Below are 24,632 nucleotides of genomic sequence, written 5' to 3' on the forward strand. Positions count from 1 at the left end.
ACACAATTTAGCTCTTAAGTCCAGACCGCATGCCCCTCAGTTACTCCATAGAAGAGCATAAAGCTCTCTGGGTTGCATGATAGAAATCCCCTTTAAATCTTCTGTAGTAAGTTCCTTGGGCCATGTTGTTTTCTTTACCACTATATCTCAAATGTTAAAACACATAGGTTTTACTAAATATTTCTGAAATGAATATATTTTTCTGATTAAATATCTGTATAAATTAAATAAATATAAATTAAATTAAATCTGTATAAATTAAATTAAATATCTGTATAAATATCTAAGTATGGTAGGAAATGTAAATACCACAAAATTACATGACTTAAGAAGTGATCATTTCCTCAAAATTACCCTTCACCCCCCACGACACAAACACTGTTGGGTGAATTACTTTTCACTTGCACACTGGTGCCTTCTGTTTCTTGCTCTAACTGAAATCTCGTTCTCTCTTCCCCTTTCCTGGTTCTCAGCTGTCGTCCCACTTCCCCTAGAGTGGTTCTCTGCCACTTGTGTCTGTCCAGTACCACTGCTTTCCTCAGGTAATATTCTTCCCTCATGACCATCATGCATTCTTGCTCAGGGCCTGCCAGGAACAGGACCCCCATCTCCCAACTTCAGTGACTGGCCTAGACTAGTTGTGTGTCTCTCATAGTGAACACATCACTACGGTCATGAGACTGGAGGACTCTGATTTGGCCAGACCTGTGGCTTGGTGTGGAATATCCACAAGGAAGTTTCTGGCCACAAGCCCCAACTGCCACAAGATAAAAAGCAGCCTATTCATCAGACCAGCCTGGCTTCCAGTAAAGGTCAAATTTAAACCGCCTCAAGCCCATTGGAATTTTGTAGAAGTCTCCAGAGTCATGTTGCAGAGATACTCTCCTCAGCTACTACACATACACCCCAGCCTGACTGGGTTGTGATCTGGATTCACAGACAGAGCTGTCTGTAACCCTGTAACCCTGATTTGATCCCATTGACAATAAAGCATTTATCCACCACAGGCAATGTTTACCAGAGTTTCACTTCTCTTCTGGTTTCCTGTCAACTCTTTCTGGGTGCTCTGCGTGGACAACTGTGGTCAGCTGCCTCCAGCAGAAAATGTCTGTTGTCTTAGTCACCAATTCTGGACATTCATATTGACGTTCTGCTGTGAAGCATCTTCATCACATATAAACACTTATCCTTGTTTGGGTAAAAATATTACGCACAATAGATAGAGCAACAGAGATGACCCAAAACAATAGCAACTCAATTTTACATTTTACTATTAACTTCAAAGTATTTTCTAAGAATAAACTCCCCTTTTCTACTACTTCTCAAAATATTTTTTTTTAAATAAACTGAAGCTAGTATGTCATAAAATGAAGATTTCATCCCGGGGTAAATTCTAAGAGATACTCTGGCTCAGCGTTGTCTTGAGCAAGCCCAGGTAGCACTGTTCACTGGGGTTTCTCTGCTTTCTGGGAAGCAGATCCACTCTAGTTGCACAGGGTTGAAAGATGGGGCCCATATGGTTTGGGGTAAATTTCTGCATTTCTTTCTTACCCCTGAAAAAATGATTTCATAGAATAAGAGTATAGAGTTTTGATTTCAATTCATCAAAACTGATCAATTAAAACCAGAAAAAAAAATTAAAAGCAAAGCCCTCAGGACATCAGTACTATTTCTTTTTTCCTGCATCTTTTGCTTTACAAGAGCTTTGCTAAAAGCTTTCAGTAACCTTGAGGTTCTAAGGACATGAGCCACCCTTCTCCTTGCATGGCCCTGTAATAAACCTTTCTCTGTTCCAAACTCAAAAAAAAAAAAAAAATTTTAAAAAAGAAATGGAGTCAAAATCAAAGAGCTAGTGGTTTTCTTCTTGTCAAAATGAAAAAGTTAACCCTCTATCAACAGATAACATTACTTCTCCTAGAGGCAAGTGTCATCATGGTTCAGACCTTAGCCATTCCACCTTCCCGTTGTGGTACCCACAGCAAGTTAACTTTTTATAATGGAGATAATACACAACTTTGGTGAACGTACTGGCTTAAGAAACAAAAGCATAATAGAAACTGATATTTGGAGCCTTTTTCCCAAACCAGTTTAAGAGTACCATCCTCAATGCAAACCAATAAGGGATTGACCCCTAATATCATTGCGAGCCTTCGTTACTCAAACACCCTTTAGGAGTTTAATAAAAACTTCCTGTTAACTTGTTAGGATGAAGTAGGTTTGTGATGAAGTTGTTTTTACTAAAATTCTGTTTTTTCATGTTCTACATATTGTGAAATAAAATTCATATTTTATGGAAACATGAAAAGATGGAAAATATGAAATATGAAAATTTAAACATTAAAAAGTGTCCTCTGCACTTTGGCCTGCTCTCTCCCTTCTACTGTGCATTGTGGACCTGTATTGAGTGTCCACCAAATCACCCCCTTCAGTAGAAGTAACAGCTCAACCATAAAGAACAACACGAGCTGTTGAAAAGCATCAGCAAGACAACGCTTTAAAAGATAACATTCCTTCTTAATCTTTTTTTCCTTCTTAATCTTGTAAGGGGCCACAATGATATTTAGATTTGGATTGTGTAAACGGTCAATAGTACATCATTTAATGTACAGCCCTCTGTCTCAAACTTACACAACTATGCCTTGACTTCTAACATGCAGAACAATTCTCAGAGCTTTCTGAGATGTAGTTCCTGAGTTATTATCCTCAATTTGACTAGAATAGAAATGTCTATTTCTTTTACTATTTTGATTAATTTATTTTAATTGAGGCTAATTATCTTACAATATTGTAGTGGTTTTTGCCATACATTGACATGAATCAGCCATGGGTGTACATGTGTCCCCCATCCTGAACCCCCTCCCACTTCCCTCCCCATCCCATCCCTCAGGGTTATCCCAGTGCACTGGCTTTGAGTGCCCTGTTTCATGCATCAAACTTTGGTCATCTATTTCACATATGGTAATATACATATTTCAGTGCTATTCTCTCAAATCATCCCACCCTTGCCTTCTCCCACAGAGCCCAAAAGACTGTTCTTCACATCTGTGTCTCTTTGCTGTCTCGTATACAGGGTCATCATTACCATCTTTCTAAATTCCATATATATGCATTAGTATACTGTATTGGTGTTTTTCTTTCTGGCTTACTTCACTCTGTATAATAGGCTCCAGTTTCATCCACCTCATTAGAACTGACTCAAATGCATTCTTTTTAATGGCTGAGTAATATTCCATTGTATATGTGTACCACAGCTTTCTTATCCATTCATCTGCCGATAGACATCTAGGTTGCTTCTGTGTCCTAGCTATTGTAAACAGTGCTGTGATGAACATTGGGGTACACGTGTCTCTTTCAATTCTGGTTTCCTCAGTGTGTATGCCAGCAGTGGGATTGCTGGGTCATATGGCAGTTGTATTTCCAGTTTTTTAAGGAATCGCCACACTGTTCTCCATAGTGGCTGTACTAGTTTGCATTCCCACCAACAGTGTTAAGAGGGTTCCCTTTTCTCTGCACCCTCTCCAGCATTTATTGTTTGTAGACTTTTTGATAGCAGCCATTCTGACTGGCCTGAGATGGTACCTTATTGTGGTTTTGATGTGCATTTCTCTGATAATGAGTGATGTTGAGCATCTTTTCATGTGTTTGTTAGCCATCTGTATGTCTTCTTTGGAGAAATGTCTATTTAGTTCTTTGGCCCATTTTTTGATTGGGTCATTTATTTTTCTGGTATTTAAGCCGCGTGAGCTACTTGTATATTTTTGAGATTAGTTGTTTGTCAGTTGTTTCACTTACTATTACTTTCTCCCATTCTTAAAGCTGTCTTTTCACCTTCTTTATAGTTTCCTTCATTGTGCAAAAGCTTTTAAGTTTATTTAGGTCCCATTTGTCTATCTTTGATTTATTTCCATTACTCGGGGAGGTGGGTCATAGAGGATCCTGCTGTGATTTATGTCAGAGATTGTTTTGCCTATGTTTTCTTCTAAGAGTTTTATAGCTTCTGTTCTTACATTTAGATCTATAATCCACTTTTGAGTTTATTTTTGTGTATGGTGTTAGAAAGCATTCTAGTTTCATTCTTTTACAGGTGGTTGACCAGTTTTCCAAGCACCACTTGTTAAAGAGATTGTCTTTAATCCATTGTATTTTCTTTCCTCCTTTGCAAAGATAAGGTGTCCATAGGTTTGTAGATTTATCTCTGGGCTTTCTATTTCGTTGCATTGATCTATATTTCTGTCTTTGTGCCAGTACCATATTGTCTTGACGATTGTAGCTTTGTGGTATAGTCTGAAGTCTGACAGGTTGATTTCTCCAGTTCCATTCTTCTTTCTCAAGATTGCTTTGGCTATTTGAGGTTTTTTGTACTTCCATACAAATTGTGAAATTATTTGTTATAGTTCTGTGAAATATACCATTGGTAGCTTGATAGGGATTGCTTTGAATATGTAGATTGCTTTGGGTAGTATATTCATTTTCACTATATTATTTCAGTACATGAACATGGTATATTTCTCCATTTGCATCATCTTTGATTTCTTTCATCAGTATTTTATATTCGTTGACAATGTCAGATCAACTTCAAATCCAGCTGTCTATCTCACACCTCATCCTCGTTTCTTGTTGCTTCCTCTTTCCACAACTCTCATCCTCTGAGTCATAGTCCCAGCAAGTCAGTCTATGGTTTAGCTAAAATTAAAAGAGACTATTCCTATGAAATGTTTAGGAGTGAGTATACAAATTTTACCTCTGAGGAAGTATAAACTGTTTTGAGCACTATTCCATTTTGGCAAACAAATGCAACTAGTCAAACAATAAACTGTCAATTTACTTATCCAGGACAGTCTCTCAGTACACTTCCAGTCATTTTGCCAGTATATGTGATCTAGAATAGCAGATTTCAACTGTGCAGGTTTACTTATACACAATTTTTTTTTCAACAACAAATACCCTGGTTGCAATGGAACACGCAGGTACTCGTGGCAGTGGGGCAGCCACAGTGACAAAGACATAGACCAGAAGCAGTGACTTCACAAGGGCCCTTAGGAGGTTTGCCTGGGTATACAGGCTAGTCAGTAAAGGAAAAAGGAACTGACACTTTGTGAGTACCTATGTGCTTAGTAATAAGCCATTAGAGATAACCAAGAAGGGACAGAAACTTTTCTGATGACAAACTCTTGGAAATTTTTCTGAGCCCTGTGATTTCTAACAAGACATGCTGAAAGAGTGATCATGAGCATCTCTAGCCTAGCTCCAAGAATGGATGTTTTCAGGCTGACAAGAAAACAAACAAGTTCCTTCTTCTAGAACAAGCATATTTTTCTGTTCCTTTTCAGTGTTGCCCGCTTCCAAATTATTAACCCCTTAATCATATGATTGCAAGCTAGTGGTACAGTTAGGAGAGATGGGAGACAACAGCCTCCCATGAAAGAGGCCCTCCATCTGCAGTCCCTTGAAGACACCTGTTGTCTGTTGACTCAGAAGGACCTGGACTTTTCGAGCATTTTGGTGCTTGTAGCAAGTCAGATCAGACAAATGTAAGCAATCATACAGTTCCCTCCTACTGATTAACATCAGCCAACAGAGTCACTTGTCATCTGGTGACTATCCGATAGAGAAGAAAATTCAGAGTAGAGGCTTATTGCCTTTAGTTCTGGAGTCACTTGAATTTCCAAACTCCACTGCTGAACAAATCTGGCTCTCAGATTCTCTGACATCTAATCCTTATATTAGAAACTCCTCTTTTCTCTCCTCTACTATCAAGTGCCCTCGAGACTGATGGCCACCCAATTGCCCTGTATCAGTCGCCTTACCAGCCCTCTCCAAGCTGGAGGATGAGTATGGTTTCTGGCACTCACTCAGGAAACATCAGTGCCAGTCCTCTTATGTCTGTCCTACTTAGGGGAGAAAAAAAGCCTATCTAGCACTAATGTCCCCAGTACTCTGCTCAGTGGTCTGGCCACTTCTGAGGTAGCTACCCCCTGTGTCATGCAAGAGAATATGAGGAAAATAAAATCAATGTTGAGGTTTCTTGTGCTAGTGATAAAGAATCCACCTGCCAGTGCAGGAGACGCAAGAAACGCAGGTTTGATTTCTGGGTTGGGAAGATCCCCTGGAAAAGGAAATGGAAACCCACTCCAGTATTCTTGCCTGGAAAATCACATAGACAGAAGAGCCCGGAAGAATATAATCCAAGGGGTCTCTAAAGAGTCAGACACAACGGAGCACAACATTGAGGTTCCAGCCGGCACAGTGAAGGCTCCCTCAGCTCTCTTTGAGTGAAACGGCTACTCCCAGCCCATCTATAACCTGTGTACTCTTCTACTGAAATGCCAATAACCTCTTGTACTTTTTCATGATTATTTGTCTCTCTTTAGAAGAGGGAACGCTGAAGAGGGACAGATAATTTGTCTCATTTATCTATCCAAAGTGTTTACCTCAGTTTTGACACATGAGCTCCTCAATTTGTCAGATTGAATATTTTTACATCCTGGAATTCATTCTAGAAGAGGTTGAGAATAAAAAATGTAATAACCACTAATTCTTACAGAAAGTACTGATATGAAATGAATAGCATTTTGATTTTTCATAGACAATAAAGAACTAAATGTGTTGCTGCTGCTGCTGCTAAGTCGCTTCAGTCGTGTCCGACTCTGTGCAACCCCATAGACAGAAGCCCACCAGGCTCCCCCGTCCCTGGGCTTCTCCAGGCAAGAACACTGGAGTGGGTGTGTTAGCATTCTCCAAAGAACCAGTGGTGCATATACATGCATGCATGTACATGTATGGGGTTTCTTATAAGAAATTGTTTCCAGCAGCCACTAAGGCTGGCAATCCCAATTTCTGCAGTTGGCAAGCTGCAGACCAGGGGAGCTGGTGCTGTAATTTAAACTGAATGCTAGCAGATTTGAGATCAGCAGTTGCCAACATTTCAGTTTTGGATTAAAGGCATGAAAAAGTCTCTATCCCAACTCAAAGGCAGTCCAGCAAGTAGCCCCTCTTGTTCAGGGGAGGGTCAGCCTTTTTGTTGTCGTCATGCCTTCAACTGATGGAATGAGGGCCACCCACCTAGGAAGGGCACTCTGCTTTACTCAGTCCATCAATTTAAATGTTAAACTAATCCAAGTACACTCTCACAGAAACACCCAACCTTTTGATTTTTCATAGACAATGAAGCATTAACTATGTTAGTGTTCCCCAAAGAACCAGTGGTGTAGGTCCATGTACACAGGTACATGTATGGGGTTTATTATAAGGAATTGGTTCCAGCAACCATTAAGGCTGACAGTTTTTCCAAATATTGTGGGCACCGTGTGCCCAAACAGGTTGACATATAAAATCTATCACATTGAGTATGTAAAAGTCTAAAGTGAATGGATCGTCCCCCTCTCTCCTCACATTCACTCAACAAACACTTAATAAGGACATACTATCTGCCAGGCATTACAGATTCTCTTGCTTCCCTCTCTTTTCTCTCATAGGGTCTAACATTCTGCCAAGGTGATGCGTGCACCCACATGACAGAAGGGACAAGTGAGCTGGGGCAGCACAGACATGATTGGAAACAATCAACATGAAAATGCCCAAGCACAGCCCCCAAGCAGGACTCTTTACTCTGATTTTCATTTTTAGACAATACTGCTAGGGAGAAATGCTTCCTCCCAGAGAAATCAAAGAAACATTTACTTGGAATGATTCACACAAAGGCTCTCAAACTTGACTGTACTTTTAAAGTCACCCAGGGAGCTTTAAAAGCCACTTATGCCTGAGCACTGATTAAATCAGAACATCTGGGGGTGGAGCCAAAGCATTCATAGTTTTTAAAAGCTCCCAAAGTGATTCTGATGTGTAGCCAGGGTTGAGAATCACCGATTTACATTAATTTACACAATCTTATGTGTTAGGCTTCTGATTGTAATTATTCAAGTGGTCACTTGCCTGTGGGGCTTCCCAGTGGTAAAGGAACCCACCTGTCAATGCAGGAGACACAGGTTAGATCTCCGGATCATGAAGATCCCCTGGAGGAGGAAATGGCAACAATCCAGTATTGTTGCCTGGAAAATTCCATGGCCAAAGGAGCCTGGCAGGCTACAGTCCATAGGGTCACAAAGAGTCAGACACAACTCAGCAACTGAGCATGCACTTGTCTGTACTCTATTCATCGTTCTTGCTGGGGTAGCTGATAAAGAGGAGGAACGGTACAGGACTGATAATGAACACCTGGTTAAGCTGTCCAGTTGGCTGGGGTGGGGGGGGAGGGGCTGAGGGAGGGGAATCAGTCCAGTGTTGCCACTGATAACTAGTTTTGGTCTGAAATTCACTGGCCCATGCATGTGTGTCAGCCACTTGCTAGGACCATTCCCACTTGCTCTGTTCTTCCTCTGTCTTGGTGCCATTGTTTGTTCTCAATGACAGAGCCCAATATCAATGTCTGATCCACTTGCTTTGTCCTCTCTCACCCGAGCTTCTTACCAATTTTTCAAAGTAATGGGTAAAATTGTGTAGCTTATTTCTTCTACTGAGGTAGCATTGCACTTATGGCAGAAAGTGAAGAGGAACTCAAAAGCCTCTTGATGAAAGTGAAAGTGGAGAGTGAAAAAGTTGGCTTAAAGCTCAACATTCAGAAAACGAAGATCATGGCATCCAGTCCCATCACTTCATGGGAAATAGATGGGGAAACAGTGGAAACAGTGTCAGACTTTATTTCTGATTTCCAAAATCACTGCAGATGGTGATTGTAGCCATGAAATTAAAAGACGCTTACTTTGTGGAAGGAAAGTTATGACCAACCTAGATAGCATATTCAAAAGCAGAAACATTATTTTGCCAACAAAGGTCCGTCTAGTCAAGGCTATGGTCTTTCCAGTGGTCATGTATGGATGTGAGAGTTGGACTGTGAAGAAAACTGAGTGCCAAAGAATTGATGCTTTTGAACTGTGGTGTTGGAGAAGTTTGAGTGAACTCTGGGAGTTGGTGATGGACACGGAGGCCTGGCATGCTGCAATTAAAGGGGTCGCAAAGAGTTGGACAAGACTGAGCGACTGAACTGAACTGAGCATTGCAGACTCCTCACAGTAAGAGGTAATGGATTTTCCACTTATGGTCAAGGCAGCCCCGCTACAAAAGCAGAAGCAGCCTGGTTTATGCCAAATGGGCTCCCACAAAGAGGCAGGGATGATGGAGTGCAAAACAGTTTTCTGAACCCCACAGAAATGGACACTAGTCCATCTGCTGCTGCTGGGCCAAGAGGGGGCATCTTTCAGGGGGAGGCAGTCAAGCCCAAAGTCTTTTTCTCCCCAGGGTCCTGTCTCCCGTAACTAATGGGGTCAATTCTGAGAGACTCGGGACTTGCAGGGGTGATATACCTGAGCGGTTTAAGAACACAGGCTGTCCAGATGCCACAACTCAAATTAGAATTCCAACATTACCACTATTACCGATGTGACTTGGGGCAAATTACTTAACCTCTCTCATTTATTTGCTCAGTAATGATAGCACTTGCCTATTAAAGTTGCTTTGTAATTATAAGATATAAAGTATGTGGAAGGGTTATTTTGCACAGTGCTTGGCATATAGTAATGCTCAAGTCAACATTAGCTATTCTTAATGTAAATGTACCCCCCAGAAGTACATGTGTTTTGGATTATAACTAGTGACTAAGGAATTCTCATGTCCCATCAGAGTCTGGGCCACCTGTCATGAATACTAACTATTAGCTTAGTCTCACCACACCCCGAGCCAGGGAGAAGTCAAGCTGGTGGCCCATTAGGAATCACCCCATGCCCACATCACATCAGCCACTAGCAATAGGTGGACCCAGTCCTACATGGTAGACTCATCTTTCTGCCATATTGAATGTATAACCAGTCCCCACTCTACTGGTTTCCAATCCCAATCTCTCTCTAGTCTATCTCAAAGACTGAAGTGGGCCCTCGACCGCAGCCAGTTACTTAGAGGGCTTGAACCTTTGCCTTAATTCATGCAAACTCCTTTCCTCTAGGGGGCAGGTCTATGACCAACCCCATCCATCTTCATGCCTCCAAGTCCTGACTGAAAGCATTCCCTCAAAACAGACGTCTCCCCAAGTAGCCACTACCCCCACCCTACACAGGACTCAACTCTCTGACTTGATATTCAGCTGCCAGGCTACCTACTAGTCTGGTGTTCTAATATATCTCCTCACATCCCTAACAAGAAGGAAGAGTTAGTTTAACCTTGGCCCAGCTAGCTCCGTCCCCTTCAGTAAGAGTTATGAGTGTCCCACAGAGTCACGCTTACACTGGGGATCTTAATCACCTTTGCTTCCAAAACACTATCCCTCACCTGCCTGCTGATCAAATCTTTGATCTTTAGCACATGTGGGTTTCTCCTTTTGCTCCCAACTCTCCTCCACTCGATTTTGATATTTCAGGGTAAGAATCATTTAATATATGATGGATGTCAAATACAGCAGTCAGTACACAATTCCATGACAAACAGATTAATCTGTAGCAAAAGATCAGCATCCAAGTTTAATCCATTTTCTATGGCTTATGTGTGCATGCTGTCACTTCAGTTGTGTCTGACTCGTTGTGACCCACGGGCCGTAGCCCACCAGGCTTCTCTGTCTACAGGATTCTGGAGGCAAGAATACTGGAGTGGGTTGCCATTCTGTTCTCCAGGGGATCTTCCTGACCCAGGGATCAAACTTGGGTCTCTTATGTCTCCTGCATTAGCAGGCCGGTTCTTTACCACTAGCACCACCTGGGGAAGCCTTCTATGGCTTGTAAACATTTCATAAACTTCTTTTGGTCTTTATATTACATAAAAACTATAAGCTTCTCCATATTTAAAATAACAGAAGTAACCCAAGTCAACGGTGAGGGGCTGCAAATTTTTCTTCATTTATTCAGTACCTTCATATGTGTATTTGTTCAGACAATGGGCTCCTGAATTTGGATTCCCAGGGAGAAGGTCAGCCACTTCCACTGCTCCGGGTCATGTTTCCAAACTTCACTGCACAAGAGGAGATGTGGCCCAATCCACATTTCCCCAGCAGAGAAACTTCTCTACCCATCATGAATTCCCTTGGAAGATAATTTCTTGCCATCTGAGCATGTCTGCCTTTCTGTATGACTTGATAATATCTGGGGGTCAAAATGTTTGCCAGTGGAACACTGTTGAACTAACCTAGTTGAGTGCTTCCCAAAGCATGGGATACATTCCACTAGAAAATGATAAGTTGTAGGGAATACACAGAACATTAAATAACAGTGAGTCACATGGTGAGATATCACTCTCTCTTCAACTCTCTTCCAGCCTCTCTGGTCCAGGAGAAGGTTTCAGTTTGGTGCTAATATATCTCCAACACCTCTCTTGCACTTTCTAAATTGCCTTTTACAGAGAAGCCTGTGTCCCAGAATCTTCAGACTACCTTGTCTATCTTGGATTAACAAGGCTTTATTTTCATGTCTTCATTTTATGGTTACCTGCTATTTGTGATGTTGCATCTTTTCTTTTTAATTTGCAGTCATGATAGAACATTTCCTTTAAAAAAATTTAAAATGAGCCAACTTAAAAGAGTAGCAAGTTAGAATACAGGCATACTCATGTTGCAAAACTTGCCAAGGTAAACACACAAATTGAAACTCAGCTCCTGATTTTACCAATGACACCTGGGACCTGATGACGATACTGATGCCCATGGTCGCAATGTTTGGTTGATAGTGAAGCTGAGACAAGAACCAGGCCTTTCAACTCTGAGTCAGTACTGCTCCATAATTCCATTAGGAGCTTGACAAAGCAAAAGAGGAACATAGTGAGTCTTAATGTGCTTGGGTATCCTGGTTAGAACTACTACACCTGGCTGGGAAACCTTCCAGTGCAGCATTTAAAAAGAGACTTCCTAGAGACTATTATATAGAGTGAAGTAAGTCAGAAACAGAAAAAAAAAAAAAAAAGTTATCGCATACTAATGCATATATATGGAATCTAGAAAGGTGGTCCTAATGAACCTATTTGCAGAGCAGCAATGGAGACACAGACAAAGAGAACAGACTTATGGACATGGCTGGGGTCAGGAGAGGGTGGGAGGTTTGAAGACCGTAACATGGAAACATACATTACTATATGTAAAATAGATAGCAAATGGGAATTTGCTGTATGACTCAGGGAACTCAAACCAGGGTTGAGAGGGGTAGGATGGGGAGGGAGGTGGAAGGGATGTTCAAGTGGGAGGGGATGTGGGTAAACCTACGGCTGATTCATGTTGATGTTTGGTATAAACCAATGCAATACTGTAAAGCAATTATCCTTCAATTAAAAATAAATGAATCAATAAATAAAATTACAAATTTACTACCAAAAAAGTGACTCCCTTCTCCTATGTACATCTTCTAGGTTGTATATTAACGTTTAGGCCTTCATTTCAGAAATAAGGAGAAATAAAGTGAGTTTATTACAGGATAGTGAATGTTTTGCATTGATTTCACAAGTGAGAAAATAAGAAAAAAAATGCTTTTTTTTTTATTTTATTTTATTTTTAAACTTTACATAACTGTATTTGAATCAGTTCTAATGAGGTGGATGAAACTGGAGCCTATTATACAGAGTGAAGTAAGCCAGAAAGAAAAACACCAATACAGTATACTAACGCATATATATGGAATTTAGAAAGATGGTAACAATAACCCTGTGTACGAGACAGCAAAAAAAAATGCTTTTGAAATTAAGCTGCTGCTGCTGCTAAGTCACTTCAGTCGTGTCCGACTCTGTGCGACCCCATAGACGGCAGCCCACCAGACTCCCCCATCCCTGGGATTCTCCGGGCAAGAACACTGGCGTGGGTTGCCATTTCCTTCTCCAATGCATGAAAGTGAAAAGTGAAAGTGAAGTCGCTCAGTCGTGTCCGACCCTCAGCGACCCCATGGACTATAGCCTTCCAGGCTCCTCCATCCATGGGATTTTCCAGGCAAGAGTACTGGAGTGGGGTGCCATTGCCTCTCCGTTGAAATTAAGCAGCAGTCCCCAATCAGACAATAGCATAATTACATCCAATATTGTAACAGTACTATTTTTTTCATGTCAACAATCACCTAGTTATTTAATTCCCTAATGCAAAACAAGGCAGAATGTTATCTTTTGCTGAGAGATTAATATATTGTAAGGAAGAATGACCTCCCACACACTAAGCACATCAGGCAGTGTTTTTTGCCACACAGAGAACAGACTGGATACACATCTCACCATTGGGGGAATACGGTGTTTTCAAAGAACATACACGCTTTTAAGACTGGATGCTTGGGGCTGGTGCACTGGGACGACCCAGAGGGATGGAATGGGGAGGGAGGAAGGAGGAGGGTTCAGGATGGGGAACACATGTATACCTGTGGCGGATTCATTTTGATATTTGGCAAAACTAATACAGTTATGTAATAAGTTTAAAAATAAAATAAAATTAAAAAAAAAAAAAGAAAGAAAATGAAAAAAAAAAAAGATACCATTTCTTTCCACACTTAAGATTATTCTTTGCAGCTGATTATCATTAGATTTCTCATTGCCTAGATACTTTAGGTTCATCCATGGCCTATCAGGGGTAGCTCAGATGTAATTACAAGTAACAAACATTGGTGGACCATGGCCAAGCCTACTGTAGCTTTAGCCAACCAGCAGTAGTTACTTTTATTGGAAACTCTGCTAAGTATTTTGCATGCATACTTCACATACCCTTCACAACACCCCTGAGATCCCTCTCTTTTGTATAAGGAATCCAAAGCTTAGAAAGTTAAATTCTTACCCAAAGTTACAAGAAGTTGCAGAACCAGGATTTGAAGGTACACATTTCTGACTCCCCAAAACAAACAGCTAAACACAAACTCTCTGAGAACTTGCCATGACAATGCAGCACTCTGTGCCAAGTAGGTGGCACAGCCAACTCAGACCAAATCACAGTTTACTCATAACCTCTACAGGCTGGTTATTTCTAAAAATTTTCCGGGTTGATAATGGTGTTGAAATAAAAAAGGATTTTCTTAATCACCATTTTTAGGGAAAGAAAGTTCATAATACCCCATAATGCAGCCATTTTTTAAAATAAAAAATTCACTTACATAGAATTATAGAATAATAAAATATCTATGTAACTGTAATAGTTTTCTTGTTAATGCTAGAAAAAAAAAATTACCAAACTTAGTGACTTAGAACAACACAAATTTGTTCTCTTACAGCTCTGAAGGTCTGAAGTCCGAAAACAGTCTCACAGAGCTGAAGTTAAGGTGTCGGCAGGCTGCTCCCTCTGGAAGCTCTGAAGGAAAATTCCTTTCCTGGACTTTTCAGCTTCTGCCTCCCTCAGCTCCTAGCTGCTTCCCGGCATTACCACAGCCTCTCGCTACCTCCTTCACATCCACTACTGACTTTGGGTTTCCTGCCCCACTTCTAAAAGAACACTTGTGATGTATTGGGCCCACCTGGCTACCCCGCTCTAACCTCCCCACCTGAAGACTCTTATTTAATCACATCAGTAAAGCCCCTTTTGCCTTGAAAGATAACTTACTCACTGATTTTAGGACATAAACATCTTTAGGCCATTATTGTGTCTAGCGCAATTACCAACATTTACAGGGTTTTTTTCTACTTGAAACAGAATTTTAAATTAAATTGGAAAGGGATCTAAACTTTATTGTAATTGCCTGCATCCAATTTCCAATGAATTTATGGTTTTCCAGGGCTTAATTTCATGGCTAAGCAATGATTTTCTTTTTTTTTTTTTTTTTTTTCCCTTCTGGTTGGAAACTTTCTGGAGCACATGGATGCAGTGATGGTGCTTACTCAGCAGCTTGAATGAACGTCTGTGCAGGAACCACTGCGATGGGCATATTTTAAAACGGTTTCCTCCAAGTGATCAGAACAGGGCCAGGCCTCGAGTTTAGAAGCAGCCTGATTGGGTCATTTATTTTTCTGGAGTTGAGCTATAGGAGTTGCTTGTATATTCTCGAGATTAGTTGTTTTGTCAGTTGCTTCATTTGCTATTATCTTCTCCCATTCTGAAGGCTGTCTTTTCACCTTGCTAATAGTTTCCTTTGATGTGCAGAAGCTTTTAAGGTTAATTAGGTCCCATTTGTTTATTTTTGCTTTTATTTCCAATATTCTGGGAGGTGGGTCATAGAGGATCCTGCTGTGATGTATGTCAGAGAGTGTTTTGCCTATGTTCTCCTCTAGGAGTTTTATAGTTTCTGGTCTTACGTTGAGATCTTTAATCCATTTTGAGTTTATTTTTGTGTATGGTGTTAGAAAGTGTTCCAATGTTCATCGCAGCACTGTTTATAATAGCCAGGACATGGAAGCAACCTAGATGTCCATCGGCAGATGAATGGATAAGAAAGCTGTGGTACATATACACAATGGAGTATTATTCAGCCATTAGAAGGAATACATTTGAATCAGTTCTGGTGAGGTGGATGAAGCTGGAGCCTATTGTACAGAGCGAGGTAAGCCAGAAGGAAAGGCACCGATGCAGTATACTAGCGCATATATATGGAATTTAGAGGGATGGTAACAATAGCCCTGTGTGCGAGACAGCAGAAGAGACACTGATGTATGGAACAGTCTTGTGGACTCTGTGGGAGAGGGAGAGGGTGGGAAGATTTGGGAGAATGGCGTTGAAACATGTAAAATATCATGTATGAAATGAGTTGCCAGTCCGGGTTCGATGCACGATGCTGGATGCTGGGGGCTGGTGCACTGGGACGACCCAGGGGGATGGAATGGGGAGGGAGGAGGGAGGAGGGTTCAGGATGGGGAACACATGTGTACCTGTGGCGGATTCATTTTGATATTTGGCAAAACTAATACAGTTATGTAAAGTTTAAAAATAAAATAAAATTAAAAAAAAAAAAGAAGCAGCCTGAAAACTGCTGCAAAAAAAAAAAAAAAAGAGAGAGAGAGAGAGAGCGATATTATAAAATGCAGAGGGCAGTTAAATAAATACATTCACTGTTAGCAGTTCACTGGGAATAGGTAAGGGAGCAAAGAGAATTAAAGGAGAGAGAGAAGAAAACCTGCAGCTTCTTGACTAATCCATTGAGCCAGTTAATCATGTTCTGATTAGAACACATATAGCAAGAAATGCTATGCTATGTTAAGTCACTTCAGTCGTGTCCGACTCTGTGCGACCCCATAGATGGCAGCCCACCAGGCTCCCCCGTCCCTGGGATTCTCCAGGCAAGAACACTGGAGTGGGTTGCCATTTCCTTCTCCAATGCATGAAAGTGAAAAGTCAAAGTGAAGTTGCTCAGTGGTATGCAACTCGTAGCGTCCCCATGGACTGCAGCCCACCAGGCTCCTCCGTCCAAGGGATTCTCCAGGCAGGAGTACTGGAGTGGGGTGCCATTGCCTTCTCTGTATAGCAAGAAAACATGCCCCATATTCCTGGAAGGTTTATCGTCTAACTGTGGAAAAGAAGAGATCCACAGTGCTAAGAAGCCCTTGTCATGGGAAGGAATACCAACCAACCAACCAACCAACCAACACTTGGCAAATTCTGCGTACAGCAAGCCCATGCAGAAATATATTTGTTTTTGTTTTGTTTCTCGTTTGAATTGGTATTTAGAGAACGTCCATTCACTTAATGCCCTAAGGAGAGATGGACAGTCTCCTGGCATCTCATTCTGATTAAAAAAAAAAAAAGATCCCTACAAGGGTTGCTACACAGATAGAGCTGAATGTTTCAAAGGTTCAAGTTGCTGCTTCTAAAAGAATGAAGTGACATTGAAACTACATTTGTAAAGAGATCAACAGACTTCTAATACTGGAAACTCCTTTACCTAGATGTTTCTGTTTATTCAGGCTTGCTTCTAATGACATTTGAATGTGTATATTCATTTCCTAGGAGGGCATTAACTAATACACAATGTTACTTAATTAAGAAGCTATAATACAGCTTGTTTAAAAAAAAAAGAGAAAAAGTGCTTTGAAGCAACTAGCCATACCTCATAAAATATTCTTATTACCCTAATTAGAATTCTTTTTTATCAGTGAGGAGAGAGAAAAAGAGGGAACAAAGCCTTTGGGACTGGTTGATTCTAAAACTTGCTCCAGTATTTTTTAAACTTTAATGAATATACAAAACAGTCAAGGATAGTGTTAAAATGCAGATTATGGTTTAGTAGAAAGGAGAAGGGGCAAAGGGGAAATGCAGATGGATTCTGTTTTTTTTGTAAGTCCCTAAGTGATGTCACTGTGCTATTCTTCCCCCTTTAAGCAGTGACCACATAGAAAACTTGATAAAATAATTACAAATTCCAAAGTACCACTGCAAACTTTCCTGCAGATCTGTAATTTCAACAGGCCCCTTCTGACTGTATCTATATCACCAGCTTTACACTCAATCAATGAGCTGAGGTGGCACAACCCAAATGCCTGTGGAGGGCATGTGGTTATATAAATATTTGAAATAGATTAATTTTAAAACAGGTACTAAGCTGGTTAGGTTGGAACTAAGCTTCAGACCAGCTTCAATCACGTGCCTTTTAACATGCTTCGCAGTCAGAAAACAATAGCAAATAATGGTATACGTTATAACCTCTGAGTCTAGAGTTGGCAGTCTTAACATTTTGGAGGCCATGTCCCCTGTGAGAATTTGATATAAATTACGTGACATCTACCCCCTAAAAAAGTCTACAAACATCTACACACACATTTCATCAAGAGTTTCAGGAAATTGCATCTTTCCTGGTCTGTCCATGGATTCTTTAAGAGTTTGTGAACGTCCAGCTAATTTTAATTCAGAAGGTATGAAAGAAAATAAAGAATTTTCACATTAAAATAAAGAAATGGTGTTTGCCTGGGATTGCTAATGTGCATCCACACACACGTACTATAGAGTTTTGGCCTGTGTGGTTCTATAGTGGAATTATTTTAACATCTATTCCTGTAAACTGTCTTAGGAATTTATGTTTCATAATATTTTACACTTCACTGTGTAATAATTGAGGGTTATAGAATCGAGCATTACTCGATTGAGTAACGAGTTGCAATATGTGACATTACACTGAAAAAACTCTTCTCATCATTTCTCCTCATTTAAAGGTATCAATTATAAAACATTCACTGTAAAGGATAAACTAAGAAATACCAGCAAATATTAGTTTTTCGCTAATACATGAAAATACATGAAATTTGTACAAAAAAATGTATTATAACAGCCAAAAAATAAGAGGAAGAGGGATGATCTGAAGATGTATCTAAGCATTTACTGCTGCCTTAGCCACATGATTACTAATAAGGCTTTGAAGTCAGTACACAATAGGGCTTTCCTGGTGGCTTAGCTGGTAAAGAATCCACCTGCAATGTGGGAGACCTGTGTTCAATCCCTGGGTTGGGAAGATCCCTTGGAGAAGGCCCACTCCAGTATTCTGGCCTGGAGAATTCCATGGACTGTATAGTTCATGGGGTCGCAAACTAGGGCATGACTGAGCGACTTTCACTTCACTAGGTACCAACTTTTCTGTTTTACATGATGAAAAAGGGAGTTTAGAATTTCAGAAATGATTTGCTTGTTTGAATATAAACCTTTCTTGATAAGTAGCCTTGGTGTTTAGAGTCCAGAATACAACTGTGCCATATCACTGGTAATAATGGGGATTACCTTGACCTCTGAGAGTAAAATTTTAAATCAACAGAGAATTGATCAAAGTGAAATTATGCAAAATCAAACCTACAGAAATAGAACTGGTCTCATAAAAGCACAACTTACCTAAGGTCCACATGAATATAATAAATATCCAAAGTAAGACTGTGACAATTATGAATGGAGATAGATCAGTCAATGTAGCATTTAAAAGACTTCACAAAATCAAATTATAATAGTGCACAACCACACCTTATGACGTTATGTTCAATAGACTTTAGTTATTCATCCCTATTATTAGGTGGAAAAACCAAACCATCTTAGCCTAATTCCATTAAATATTTGGCCCTTCTGACTTTTTTCTTGATCTTTTGCATTGTGCTTTTCCATTGCTAATGTAATGAATTTCTATAAACTAAGTGGCTTAAAAAAAACACAAATTTATTCTCTTTTAGTTCTGGAGGTTGGATGTCTGAAGTGTCAACTGGATATTTTCTGAAGGCTCCAAGGGTAAAGAATCCTCCTTCTTATCCTATTCCAGCTTATGGTGGCTGTCCATGGGTGTCCCCATCCTTGGATGGTGGCCATCCCACTCCAGTCTTTGCTTTTGTTGTCACATTGCCTTTTCCAATCCTAATCGCCCACCTCCATCTTTCAGGACCCCTTTCATTACCTTGCAACCACCTGGATAATTGAGAATGAAAACCTTCCTATCTCAAGATCTTTAAATCAGTAGCATGTGAAAAGTCCGTTTTGCCATAAAAGGTTACTCAGATTTAGGAATTAGTATGTGGATATGTTGATTTCTGCAAGCTTCAGAACACTGACACATACATGTGGATTAATTGCTTGGGGCAGACTTACAAACTCACATGCCTGACGTACAAAACCAGACTGTTCATTTCTTTTGAGACATACGATATGTAAGGACTGAAATATTTAAGCTTATATGGAGAGCTCTCCTCCCAATGGAGGAGTCGCAAGAGACACAGGTTCAATCCCTGGGTCAGGAAGATCCCTTGGAGGAGAGCGTGACAACCAGTATTCTCACCTGGAGAAACTGACAGACAGGGGAGCTTAGCAGGCTATAGTCCATAGGATCACAAAGAATTGGACAAGACTAAAATGACCTAGCATAGGTGCACAGTATAATCTTTAGGGCAAACACTAAAAAGACTAATACAAAAAGATATAGCCAAACAGCCAATAGAAAATTAAAATAGAATACTAAAAATATTCAAGTAATCCAAAAAAAGGCAGGAAAGAAAGAAAAGGCGAACAAAAACCAAAGTGAAAAAGAAAACAAATAAAATCGGCCTTCCATATTCATGGGTTCTACATACACAAATTCAACAAACCACAGATTGAAAATATTTGAACACAAAATTCAAAATTTCAAAAAAGCAAAACTTGAATTGGTGGCACTCCAGCAACTATTTTCATAGCTCTTACATTATAAATGATAAATAATCTAGAGATAATTTAAAGTATGTCTGAGAGATCTTATACTATGAAGTCAAGCTATTATTGAACTCTAGAGCTAGAGACCCTCATCTTCATCAGTCTACCCATATCACCACCAGCAGCAGCCACAAGAACACTATATACCTCTTGGCTGACTTCTAATGATAATGAGCCACTGTTCTTTTCAAAGAACTTTTACTGACATTCTTAGTTTATTCATTTACACACACATACACACACACCACTTCCACCATCTCTACCACTGCTAAGGAAAAAAACAATTATATTGTAGCTATCAAAAGTAGTATTCTTTGCCATATTTTTATCTATGTTCCTCTCCTTTGAAGATCAAGAAAGAGAGTAATGATTATTCTATCATTATTTTGAGCGATAATTGCCTTTCTGAACAATCCTAATTGACAAATGTATTTGTCAATTTGCGCCATGTCCAGATGGTCACAATTCTGTGAGTTAACAGGCGCAACATTTGATTACAAATCTGAAATAAATGTATCTCCAGGTCAAGTTCTGACAAGCCTAGAACTTACTCTGTTAAAAACCTTGCCTCAACCTCAGGAACCCTGTTGGGGGAGAATAGACTGAAAGAAAAGCTAATAACCTACATGCGTCAGTCACCATGAGCCACTGGAGAACCTGAATACTTCCCCAGGAAAGACAAAAATGTGTCTGGAGAGCACATCAGAGCTCACTGACAGATACCAAGACACTTGAAGCTATGAAAAATCGGTGTAAAATAAAATAGTCCCAGTATAGCTCTTATTGTATCTACACTCTTTAAAAATATTTTTTTCAGCTATCCCATCAAAGTGATGAGTCTCTTGGACTTCCCTCGTGGACCTGTGGCAGAGAATCCACCTGACAATGCAGTGGACATGGGTTTGATCCCTGATCCGGGAAGATCCCACATACTGAGGATTAACTAAGCCCAGGAGCCTAAAGCCTGCACTTTGCAACAAGAGAAACCACTGCGATGAGAAGCCTGCACACCGCAACTAGAGAGTAGCCCCCACTTGCCGCAACTACAGAAAGCCTGAGTGCAGCAATGAAGACCCAGCACAGTAAAAAATAAATAAAAATAAAATTTAAAATAATGAGTCTCTTTATTCACCCCTTGAATCTAGGCCAGTCCTGTGATGTGCTTTGGCTAATAAAATATGGAGAAAGCGATGATGTTATGCCAGTTCTGAGCTGAAGTCTCAAGAGGCATTTTGTGCTTACCTTTTCCTTCTTGGAACCCTGCCACAATCATATGAACAAACCCGAGCTAGCCTGCTGCAGGAGAGCTCAGCTGTACTAGCCAAGACTGTCCTAGCCCAGCCTCCAACCAGCTGATCCACATACGTGTAAGAAAGCCTAGGCAAGACCAGCAGAGTTGCTTATCCAACCCACAGCTGCTCGCAGACACAGAATGAGCCCATGGGAGACCAGAACCGCCTGGCCAACAGACTTCAAACTAAATATACTTGTATCTTTAAACAATTAAGATTCGGTTTCATACAAATTTTTAGGCAATAGATGACTAAAACATAAATAGATGAGAGTATCAATATTGCCATCATCAGAGATGTAGACCTTTGGGAAGTATCTGGATCTAATTTCCTCAGTTTATGAAAAATAAAGATAAAATATAGAGAATATGAACTAAGAGTTACAAGCGCCAGCTAGCTCTTTTCTTTACTATATTTAGCTAATATTACAAAAATTTCCTTGATCAGTTCTATTACAATAAATATATTACTAACTAGCACTTTGGCACTAAATATAGACAGATATTTACACTAAAAATTTTATATCGGGTTTTCCCCATAATATCGGGAAATAAAGATTCTCAGAATCACACATGGAATGCCTATCAATATGAATTTTGTAACACAAGGGCCCACGTCCTACAGTTTCACTACATTTGACTGCCTCCCACTACGGTAAGGCACAGAGCTGCCACTTATATTGGGCTGAAATTTTAAAATCAGTACACTAAGCAAATAATTGCAGTTCAAATTATCCTTGAAAATGTCTTTGCCTATAAATTACAACACCAGCTGTTAGGAAGTCCACCAGAGTCAGTTTTTTTCCTCCAGTATTGAACAGACAGCTAGAGTTTGGGAGGGAGAGAGGTTAATATCAATAGATAGATTGTGTATCAGAGTCCACGTTGAATTTTAAAAGAAATAAACACACATGGCCATGTGTTTTATAAATGGTTAGATGCTCACACTGCAAGAGATATATGAGATTTGAAACCTACTAAATGATCATCATACTCACCTCTTCCATCTCATTTTTCCTTTGGCCCGTAAGCCAGACCGACAGATGGAATCATGATATTAAAATTTGCTCTTTCTCTATTCCTGTGTCCTTCCATTGCCAAGTATTTAAACACTTAAATTCACAAAAGTTAAATGTGTATCTGGTGCAACTTCACTCTACTGTTGCAGGAAAACATAACATGCCACCCCTTCCAGAGTCATCAAGGAAGTAAGCATATGTGGAAAACTGGAAAGGTTGACACATGAGCAGTCAGGAACCCCTAGTCTCGATCCCTGATCTGGCACTAACTTGCTACGTGACCTTGCTGTGTGTCAAAATCCATTTGCCATCTCTGGAGCTCGGTTCCCTCACCTGTAAAACAATTTTTGACTCAGAGAAATGCGCCTTAACCCCTTTATACCAAGAGATAAAACACAGCAGGTAAAATGTGACCACTTCCAGGAAATTAAAAAAGGGTGGGGGAGGGGTGGGATTGATGCAAGGCTCCTATTCTTCAAGGAACAACTGGCTTCCCAGCAGCTCTCCTGGATGCTTCCTGAGACCCAGACTTCTGCCTTCCGACAGACACACTGTCCACTCATGGATTCTGTGATGTCCTGGATCCAGGGTGCAACAGTCCTGAGCTCCAGCCTCCGCTCCTTCCCCTGTTACCGGCATAAATCTTGGCAACTTACTTAAGCTATCTATAATTTCAATTTCCTCATGCATGCAACTAATCATATATATTTAACCTACACATGTAATAATAGTTGGTATTTTTGTTAAATATATAAGATAACATATGTTAAGCCCAGTTATTTTGTGCCCCTTGGGATCATTTAAACATTCCAAAAGCAACAAAAACAGAATGCTACTTTCTTAAGCAATAAAATAAAAATAAATAAATAGGAATAGTGAGCTCAGGACACAGGAGAGCAACCAGACCTTGGAAAGACTGGACCCAGGGCAGACTGGGGTATCCGCACAGTAGGATAAATGTCCCTACGTGGGTCTCTGTCCCATCGACCCTCTGTGTTTAGGATGGAATTGCTGATAGACATAACCCAGGTGGCTTAGCTTGGATCATAGGACTACATCTGATCAAAGGGAAAGAGCCCTGTGAGGGAAAACCCCATTCAGGCTGCACACGGTGAATACGAGTGAACTCCCTGAAAGAAGGAGGCCCTGTTACTAGAATCAGAGACCAGATGCTGCTGGGAAGGGAGAAACTATATTCCACACCCAGTCATGAGAATTATCATCAATGTTACACAATGGTTAAATCCTTCTAAAAAGTTACTGTTGGGTTTTGGGGTTGTTTTTAATGGCCTGTTCAATGAAATCACCCTCTGGGTGTGACTTTGCCGTGATCTCTCCTGCTCCCCAACCTGCCTGCTGTTGGGCCTTTTGTGGTTCCAACCACTTTCCCATTGAAAGTCTTGCTGAGTTTTGTTTGTTTGTTTTTCTTTGTTTTGTTTGGCCACACCACACGCCATGTGCAATCTTAGCTCCCCAACCAGTGACTGAACCCATGCCCTCTGTGTTGGAAGGATGGAGTCTTAACCACTGAACCCGGGAAGTTCCAGTCTGCTGAGTTTAATTGTCTTTAGGGACCCAACTCTTCACGAAGGTTAACTGGGCCACAAAACACCATTAATCCAGTGGGTAGGCTTAGGTATCCTTAAAAGACTTGGTTTTCTTCAGTTATAGAACCATAAAAACCCCACATAACTGATGAATGAAAAAATTCAGAAACTGTGATCTTCACCCAGAAACAACACAAAGAAACTCAGAAACCAGAGCAGGAATGTCGCCTCTCCATGAACTCCTCTCTCCGTGACTCCCTTAGGCTGCTTGAACAGCTGTCACAGGCTCAGTCTGGTCTTCTGAACCCTCTGTGACATTAGGTCAGAGAGTAACATCAACAATGTACTTAGCCAGGAGGGAATTAGATGAGAAAAATCAGGGGCAAAAGAGACCAAAATGAATAGTGCAGGCTGTTCTTTGTAATTTTTCTTAGCAAAAGGAGGAAATGTTTGGTCTATACGTTTAGGCTCAAGAGCTCCAGATCCTAATGTGAATTGTCTTGTGATTCTTTTAATCTGTGGCTTTTTCTTTCCCAGCACAAAATACCTGGATAAAAATTCCACCTGCAATCTGAAAGTGAGGAACCATAATTCAGTCTAAATTAGTTTTCAGGATAACAGAACCACTAGATGTCAGGATGCTGGGTTCTCATCTAACTGCCAACCACTGCCTAACTTGAGGGGCAGTGCTTTCCTTCTATGGGTCTCAGTGTTCT

General features: G+C 40.4%; 1 long non-coding RNA gene across 2 annotated transcripts in view; it reads right to left on the reverse strand.

Moving 5' to 3' along the window:
• LOC123331334 overlaps positions 1-14,734 on the reverse strand; it is a 477,797-nt gene extending 463,063 nt beyond the window's left edge. For both annotated transcript variants that reach the window (XR_006547901.2, XR_006547902.2), the window contains exon 1: positions 14,197-14,734. This is a non-coding gene — a long non-coding RNA (uncharacterized LOC123331334). The remainder of the gene's footprint in view (positions 1-14,196) is intronic.
• Positions 14,735-24,632: the final 9,898 nt, after the last annotated feature.

Source organism: Bubalus bubalis, chromosome 23 (assembly GCF_019923935.1).
Source record: "Bubalus bubalis isolate 160015118507 breed Murrah chromosome 23, NDDB_SH_1, whole genome shotgun sequence".
NCBI lineage: Eukaryota > Metazoa > Chordata > Mammalia > Artiodactyla > Bovidae > Bubalus > Bubalus bubalis.